Here is an 8,620-nt window from a genome sequence, read left to right on the forward strand (position 1 = left end):
GCCGGGCCCTACTAACGCTGCCGAGGCACCTGCCTCGATCCTACGGAAGAACGAACAACCGAGACCCGAGGAAGGTCAAACACACCCAACACCAAACACACAGATGCACTACGCAACAACATGCACAGCCTGGAACCGCCCTGCCCAGGGCACACGTTCCTGTCATATTTCAGAGGAACCCGCTCCATTCCCCTGCTCAAAGGGGACCGCTTCCTAGACAACCCTCTCCCCTACGCTCTCTTTAAAACCCCTTCCTGCCACAGCCAACCGTGCCCCCCTCGCTCCCCCAACCCCTTCCCCAGCACCGTTGCCTCAACTTAGCTTTCAAGGGGCCGAGAGTCTCCCTCTTCCCTTCCTTCTGAAGGACAAGCACACGTCACTCCTCCAGTCACCAGCTGCCTCTTCGTCATCTGAAAAACAAAAACTATCACAAGCCCCACACAACAGCCCTGTCAGTCAGCATCCCGTCGCTCTACAAAGACCTAGGCCGCTGCATCCGTCTACCTCAGATGCGCCCAGCTGCTCTGCTCACTTGCTCTGTGGCCGTGCCCAACTCACACTGTTGTCCTCCCTTGTGGCCCCTAGGGATACCAGGAGACCATGTTACCACTGCCCTTCCAAAGGAAGTTCTCCCCAGCCCCACGCCCCTCCTCCCTGCAACCCAGCTCACCTCAAACGCGCATCCAGTCCCAAGGGCAGCCGCACACCATCTAAAAAACCAAACAGAAATGCTTCAACCCGCTTGCCGCACAACACCTTGGTACGGAACCGCCGCCTTGACCACAATCGCCTCACCTTCTCAGACACCTCGTCGCCATGCGTCGTCTCCCCTCTGAAGGCTGATTGCGGCACCTGCAAAAATCCAAGCAGAAAGGCACCTGCTGAGAGGCTGCAGAACTGACAAGCTACCCACACCAATCCCCGTTTAAGACTCGCACCTTTTCCTCACCAGCTCACCTACCTGGACGCCATCAGATCCAACTGCCATGTTCAAGCTCGACCACCACCTGCAAGACCCAAACAGGGGTTGTTCATGACTCTAACTGCAAAGCCCCAAAGAGACACATCGCTACTTCAGCGCACCTAACATTGCTCACCCCGTGCAGTTCCCCTCCGGTGCCCGGATCCCGCTTGGCCCACCACATGCACCCTCAAATATTAATGCCATATCGCACTCACAGAGCCATCAGTCACCATTTCCTTCTACATACACCACGCACCAACTCACCTGCTTACAGCGCTATCCTCGGCCCTCCTCCGTCGTCCTGCACGACTCCTCCCTCGGCATCTGCAAAAATATCAAACAAGTCCCCTCAATGAACAGCAATAGCTTAGCCATTCCACAGGCCTTGTTCCCAGGTAGCAAGCCCATCGAGAGCCCAGCTAGGCCTGCTCTGCCATCTAAGCACCGTAGACCAAGCATTACGCCCGACCCACATCCAAGCCGGAATGCCCTTGAGATGCTCTCTGCTCCGCTGAAGCAGGAGCTCCCTCTCCCAGACAGCTACCGTCATCCCCTGGGAAGCCACAAAACACCATGGGAATTATTCTTCTCACCCACCGACAACGGCCGCTCGATCTAAGAGGGCCACACATCATTTCCCCCAAAGAAGCAAAGCACTTTGACACATAAGCCATAGCCTCTCATCGTTCCTGTGCCACCTTGCCCTGACTCGACACCCCCGGGCAGGGCGGCTCCCAGCCAAGACACCACAACCACAGGCGAACCCTACACAGAACGCCAACAACAACACGTCTTAAAAAACAAGCCAAGTTGGTCGGCGAGAGCGACGACGCACAGACAGAAAACCTCCATCCGGGAAGAGCACGCGCAGAACCCTAGCGTGCTCCTAGCGCCACGCCAGAAAACGACGAGACCTTCGTGGGCGGGGACAAGCGCTTCCTCTCAAAACTGACAAGATGGATGCACAAGCAGCCCGCCTTCAAGACCTCAGCCCCTGAAGATGCAAGGAAGAAGCGCCACTCCCTAAAAGCGACAGCTAGCGAGCAGAGCCGCTCACGCGGCCGGGAACGGCGCGGCACAAGACCACCGGCCAGAACCACCCGAGACGCCAAAACGATCCACGCTGGAAGCTTGCGACGCCAAAAGAGAAGCGCCCGATGGGCGCCGAGCCCACAACTAGGGCCTCGCCGGGCCCTACTAACGCTGCCGAGGCACCCGCCTCGATCCTACGGAAGAACGAACAACCGAGACCCGAGGAAGGTCAAACACACCCAACACCAAACACACAGATGCACTACACAACAACATGCACAGCCTGGAACCGCCCTGCCCAGGGCACACGTTCCTGTCATATTTCAGAGGAACCCGCTCCATTCCCCTGCTCAAAGGGGACCGCTTCCTAGACAACCCTCTCCCCTACGCTCTCTTTAAAACCCCTTCCTGCCACAGCCAACCGTGCCCCCCTCGCTCCCCCAACCCCTTCCCCAGCACCGTTGCCTCAACTTAGCTTTCAAGGGGCCGAGAGTCTCCCTCTTCCCTTCCTTCTGAAGGACAAGCACACGTCACTCCTCCAGTCACCAGCTGCCTCTTCGTCATCTGAAAAACAAAAACTATCACAAGCCCCACACAACAGCCCTGTCAGTCAGCATCCCGTCGCTCTACAAAGACCTAGGCCGCTGCATCCGTCTACCTCAGATGCGCCCAGCTGCTCTGCTCACTTGCTCTGTGGCCGTGCCCAACTCACACTGTTGTCCTCCCTTGTGGCCCCTAGGGATACCAGGAGACCATGTTACCACTGCCCTTCCAAAGGAAGTTCTCCCCAGCCCCACGCCCCTCCTCCCTGCAACCCAGCTCACCTCAAACGCGCATCCAGTCCCAAGGGCAGCCGCACACCATCTAAAAAACCAAACAGAAATGCTTCAACCCGCTTGCCGCACAACACCTTGGTACGGAACCGCTGCCTTGACCGCAATCGCCTCACCTTCTCGGACCCCTCGTCGCCATGCGTCGTCTCCCCTCTGAAGGCTGATTGCGGCACCTGCAAAAATCCAAGCAGAAAGGCACCTGCTGAGAGGCTGCAGAACTGACAAGCTACCCACACCAATCCCCGTTTAAGACTCGCACCTTTTCCTCACCAGCTCACCTACCTGGACGCCATCAGATCCAACTGCCATGTTCAAGCTTGACCACCACCTGCAAGACCCAAACATGGGTTGTTCATGACTCTAACTGCAAAGCCCCAAAGAGACACATCGCTACTTCAGCGCACCTAACATTGCTCACCCCGTGCAGTTCCCCTCCGGTGCCCGGATCCCGCTTGGCCCACCACATGCACCCTCAAATATTGATGCCATATTGCACTCACAGAGCCATCAGTCACCACTTCCTTCTACATACACCACGCACCAACTCACCTGCTTACAGCGCTATCCTTGGCCCTCCTCCGTCGCCCTGCACGACTCCTCCCTCGGCATCTGCAAAAATATCAAACAAGTCCCCTCAATGAACAGCAATAGCTTAGCCATTCCACAGGCCTTGTTCCCAGGTAGCAAGCCCATCGAGAGCCCAGCTAGGCCTGCTCTGCCATCTAAGCACCGTAGACCAAGCATTACGCCCGACCCACATCCAAGCCGGAATGCCCTTGAGATGCTCTCTGCTCCGCTGAAGCAGGAGCTCCCTCTCCCAGACAGCTACCGTCATCCCCTGGGAGGCCACAAAACACCATGGGAATTCTTCTTCTCACCCACTGACAACGGCCGCTCGATCTAAGAGGGCCACACATCATTTCCCCCAAAGAAGCAAGGCACTTTGACACATGAGCGATGAGAGGCTGTGGCTTCTGTGCCGCCTCGCCCTGACTCTACACCCCCAGGCAGGGCAGCTCCAAGCCAAGACACCACAACCACAGGCGAACTCTACACAGAACGCCAACAACAACACGCCTCAAAAAACAAGCCAAGTTGGTCGGCGAGAGCGACGACGCACAGACAGAAAACCTCCATCCGGGAAGAGCACGCGCAGAACCCTAGCGTGCTCCTAGCACCACGCCAGAAAACGACGAGACCTTCGTGGGCGGGGACAAGCGCTTCCTCTCAAAACTGACAAGATGGATGCACAAGCAGCCCGCCTTCAAGACCTCAGCCCCTGAAGATGCAAGGAAGAAGCGCCACTCCCTAAAAGCGACAGCTAGCGAGCAGAGCCACTCATGCGGCCGGGAACGGCGCGGCACAAGACCACCGGCCAGAACCACCCGAGACGCCAAAACGATCCACGCTGGAAGCTTGCGACGCCAAAAGAGAAGCGCCCGATGGGCGCCGAGCCCACAACTAGGGCCTCGCCGGGCCCTACTAACGCTGCCGAGGCACCTGCCTCGATCCTACGGAAGAACGAACAACCGAGACCCGAGGAAGGTCAAACACACCCAACACCAAACACACAGATGCACTACGCAACAACATGCACAGCCTGGAACCGCCCTGCCCAGGGCACACATTCCTGTCATATTTCAGAGGAACCCGCTCCATTCCCCTGCTCAAAGGGGACCGCTTCCTAGACAACCCTCTCCCCTACGCTCTCTTTAAAACTCCTTCCTGCCACAGCCAACCGTGCCCCCCTCGCTCCCCCAACCCCTTCCCCAGCACCGTTGCCTCAACTTAGCTTTCAAGGGGCCGAGAGTCTCCCTCTTCCCTTCCTTCTGAAGGACAAGCACACGTCACTCCTCCAGTCACCAGCTGCCTCTTCGTCATCTGAAAAACAAAAACTATCACAAGCCCCACACAACAGCCCTGTCAGTCAGCATCCCGTCGCTCTACAAAGACCTAGGCCGCTGCATCCGTCTACCTCAGATGCGCCCAGCTGCTCTGCTCACTTGCTCTGTGGCCGTGCCCAACTCACACTGTTGTCCTCCCTTGTGGCCCCTAGGGATACCAGGAGACCATGTTACCACTGCCCTTCCAAAGGAAGTTCTCCCCAGCCCCACGCCCCTCCTCCCTGCAACCCAGCTCACCTCAAACGCGCATCCAGTCCCAAGGGCAGCCGCACACCATCTAAAAAACCAAACAGAAATGCTTCAACCCGCTTGCCGCACAACACCTTGGTACGGAACCGCTGCCCTGACCGCAATCGCCTCACCTTCTCGGACCCCTCGTCGCCATGCGTCGTCTCCCCTCTGAAGGCTGATTGCGGCACCTGCAAAAATCCAAGCAGAAAGGCACCTGCTGAGAGGCTGCAGAACTGACAAGCTACCCACACCAATCCCCGTTTAAGACTCGCACCTTTTCCTCACCAGCTCACCTACCTGGACGCCATCAGATCCAACTGCCATGTTCAAGCTTGACCACCACCTGCAAGACCCAAACATGGGTTGTTCATGACTAACTGCAAAGCCCCAGAGAGACACATCGCTACTTCAGCGCACCTAACATTGCTCACCCCGTGCAGTTCCCCTCCGGTGCCCGGATCCCGCTTGGCCCACCACATGCACCCTCAAATATTAATGCCATATTGCACTCACAGAGCCATCAGTCACCACTTCCTTCTACATACACCACGCACCAACTCACCTGCTTACAGCGCTATCCTCGGCCCTCCTCCGTCGCCCTGCACGACTCCTCCCTCGGCATCTGCAAAAATATCAAACAAGTCCCCTCAATGAACAGCAATAGCTTAGCCATTCCACAGGCCTTGTTCCCAGGTAGCAAGCCCATCGAGAGCCCAGCTAGGCCTGCTCTGCCATCTAAACACCGTAAACCAAGCATTACGCCCGACCCACATCCAAGCCGGAATGCCCCTGAGATGCTCTCTGCTCCGCTGAAGCAGGAGCTCCCTCTCCCAGACAGCTACCATCATCCCCTGGGAGGCCACAAAACACCATGGGAATTCTTCTTCTCACCCACTGACAACGGCCGCTCGATCTAAAAGGGCCACACATCTTTTCCCCCAAAGAAGCAAGGCACTTTGACACATGAGCGATGAGAGGCTGTGGCTTCTGTGCCGCCTCGCCCTGACTCTACACCCCCAGGCAGGGCAGCTCCAAGCCAAGACACCACAACCACAGGCGAACTCTACACAGAACGCCAACAACAACACGCCTCAAAAAACAAGCCAAGTTGGTCGGCGAGAGCGACGACGCACAGACAGAAAACCTCCATCCGGGAAGAGCACGCGCAGAACCCTAGCGTGCTCCTAGCACCACGCCAGAAAACGACGAGACCTTCGTGGGCGGGGACAAGCGCTTCCTCTCAAAACTGACAAGATGGATGCACAAGCAGCCCGCCTTCAAGACCTCAGCCCCTGAAGATGCAAGGAAGAAGCGCCACTCCCTAAAAGCGACAGCTAGCGAGCAGAGCCACTCACGCGGCCGGGAACGGCGCAGCACAAGACCACCGGCCAGAACCACCCGAGACGCCAAAACGATCCACGCTGGAAGCTTGCGACGCCAAAAGAGAAGCGCCCGATGGGCGCCGTGCCCACAACTAGGGCCTCGCCGGGCCCTACTAACGCTGCCGAGGCACCTGCCTCGATCCTACGGAAGAACGAACAACCGAGACCCGAGGAAGGTCAAACACACCCAACACCAAACACACAGACGCACTACGCAACAACATGCACAGCCTGGAACCGCCCTGCCCAGGGCACACGTTCCTGTCATATTTCAGAGGAACCCGCTCCATTCCCCTGCTCAAAGGGGACCGCTTCCTAGACAACCCTCTCCCCTACGCTCTCTTTAAAACCCCTTCCTGCCACAGCCAACCGTGCCCCCCTCGCTCCCCCAACCCCTTCCCCAGCACCGTTGCCTCAACTTAGCTTTCAAGGGGCCGAGAGTCTCCCTCTTCCCTTCCTTCTGAAGGACAAGCACACATCACTCCTCCAGTCACCAGCTGCCTCTTCGTCATCTGAAAAACAAAAACTATCACAAGCCCCACACAACAGCCCTGTCAGTCAGCATCCCATCGCTCTACAAAGACCTAGGCTGCTGCATCCGCCTACCTCAGATGCGCCCAGCTGCTCCGCTCACCCGGCTGCTCCGTGCCCATTCCGGACGAGGATGAACGCCACCCCCTGCAGCCCCTAGAGATACCACAGGATACACAAAGTTACCATCGCTCTGCCAAAAAAGGAAGAACGAACCACACCAGCCCCACGCCCCTCCCCTCTGCGACCCAGCTCACCTCAAACGCGCATCCAGGCCCAAAGGCAGCCGGCGCACAACCTGCAACGCCAAAGACAAACGCTTCAATTGGGTGGCCGTACGACACCTTGCTCTCAGACAACAGCCTGGCCTTCAAGCCCCTCACCTCTCGGACCTCTCGTCGCCATGCGGCGTCTCCCCTCCGAAGCCTGCGTGCGGCACCTGCAGGAACCCAAGCAAAAAAAGGACCCGCTCAGGTGCTGCGGGAGTCTCAGGATACCCGCACCAACCCCCCATCTCAGACACGCACCTTTTCCTCGACAGCTCACCTGCCTGGCCTCCATCAGATACGGTCGCCACCTTGAGGCTCGCCCACCACCTGCAAGAGCCAAACGCATGTTGTTCACAACCACCTGCAACGCGACCCCTCAGGACGAATCGCTACGCTTCAGCCCACCCGTCACCGCTCGCCCTGTGCGATTCCCCTCCTGTGCCCGGATCCCGCTCGGCTCCTCGCACGCGCCCAAAGAAAAACACCATAATGGGCTCATAGAGCCAACAGCCGCATCTTCCCTCTAGATACATCGCACACCAACTCACCTGCTGACAACGCCGTCCTCCATCACCCTGCACGACTCCTCCCTCGGCACCTGCCAAACCGATGTCAAACAAGTCACCTGCATGCACGGCGACAGCTGAAACACGACACAGGTCTCAATCGCATGCAGGAACACCCCTCGAGAGCCCAACTAGGGCGGCTCTTAAACATGAGCACAATACATCAAACATTAAGCCCAGCACACAGACAAGCCAGAACACCCTTGACATGCTACCTGCTCGGCTAAGACTCTAGCTCCCTCCCACAGACACCTACGGTTGTTCCCTGGGGGCCCACAAAACCCAACAGGAATTACTTCCCTCACCCACCGACAACAGCCAGTCGATCCAAGACGGCTGCAAAATTCCTTCCCCTCCTCCCCCACCCCCGCAAAGCCTGGGCGCATCCCTAGATGCCAGCACCACCCACCTCGCCCTGACTCTACATCCCCGGGCGGGGCGGCTCCAAGACAAACGCAGAACAACGCTACGCAGAACGCTACAAGCAACGGACCCCGAAGGATGAGAGGCAGCTCTCGGAGCGAACGACGACACCCAGACGGAACCCCCCGTCCGGCAAGACCGCCTGCGGGACCCCGACGGTGACGTCGGCAGGCCCTACGGCAACACCAGAGAACGCCAACAGCTTCGCGGACCGTGACAAGAGCTTCCTCTCACAACCGAGACGACAGACGTGCACGCAGCCCAGCTTCAAGACCTAACCGCCTAAGGACGCGAGGAAGAAATGCCAGTCCTCAAAAAACTCACAGCGACAGAGCGGCGCCGCTCACGTGGCCGGGAACGACGCCGCCCAAGACGACCGTCCGAGACGCCAAAACGATCCACGCCTGAAGCTTGCGACGCCAAAAGAGAAGCGCCCGATGGGCGCCGAGCCCACGACTAGGGCCTCGCCGGGCCCTAGTAACACT

At 58.2% G+C, this 8,620-nt stretch overlaps 3 long non-coding RNA genes across 3 annotated transcripts; all 3 read right to left on the reverse strand.

Annotated features, from left to right (window-relative positions):
- Window positions 1–2,943: 2,943 nt before the first annotated feature.
- LOC135310987 (uncharacterized) lies at window positions 2,944–4,883 on the reverse strand. Its single transcript, XR_010370899.1, has 5 exons — window positions 4,805–4,883; window positions 4,618–4,710; window positions 3,379–3,438; window positions 3,112–3,157; window positions 2,944–3,002 (listed from the first exon to the last, which is right to left on the reverse strand). It is a non-coding gene; the product is annotated as an uncharacterized LOC135310987 (long non-coding RNA).
- Window positions 4,884–5,091: 208 nt separating this feature from the next.
- LOC135310988 (uncharacterized) lies at window positions 5,092–5,989 on the reverse strand. Its single transcript, XR_010370900.1, has 3 exons — window positions 5,527–5,989; window positions 5,262–5,307; window positions 5,092–5,152 (listed from the first exon to the last, which is right to left on the reverse strand). It is a non-coding gene; the product is annotated as an uncharacterized LOC135310988 (long non-coding RNA).
- Window positions 5,990–7,129: 1,140 nt separating this feature from the next.
- LOC135310985 (uncharacterized) lies at window positions 7,130–7,470 on the reverse strand. The gene is made up of 3 exons (XR_010370896.1): window positions 7,405–7,470; window positions 7,261–7,316; window positions 7,130–7,175 (listed from the first exon to the last, which is right to left on the reverse strand). It is a non-coding gene; the product is annotated as an uncharacterized LOC135310985 (long non-coding RNA).
- Between the last annotated feature and the right edge of the window lie 1,150 nt (window positions 7,471–8,620).

The sequence above is a fragment of the Phalacrocorax carbo genome, unplaced genomic scaffold (assembly GCF_963921805.1).
Source record: "Phalacrocorax carbo unplaced genomic scaffold, bPhaCar2.1 SCAFFOLD_81, whole genome shotgun sequence".
Lineage (NCBI taxonomy): Eukaryota > Metazoa > Chordata > Aves > Suliformes > Phalacrocoracidae > Phalacrocorax > Phalacrocorax carbo.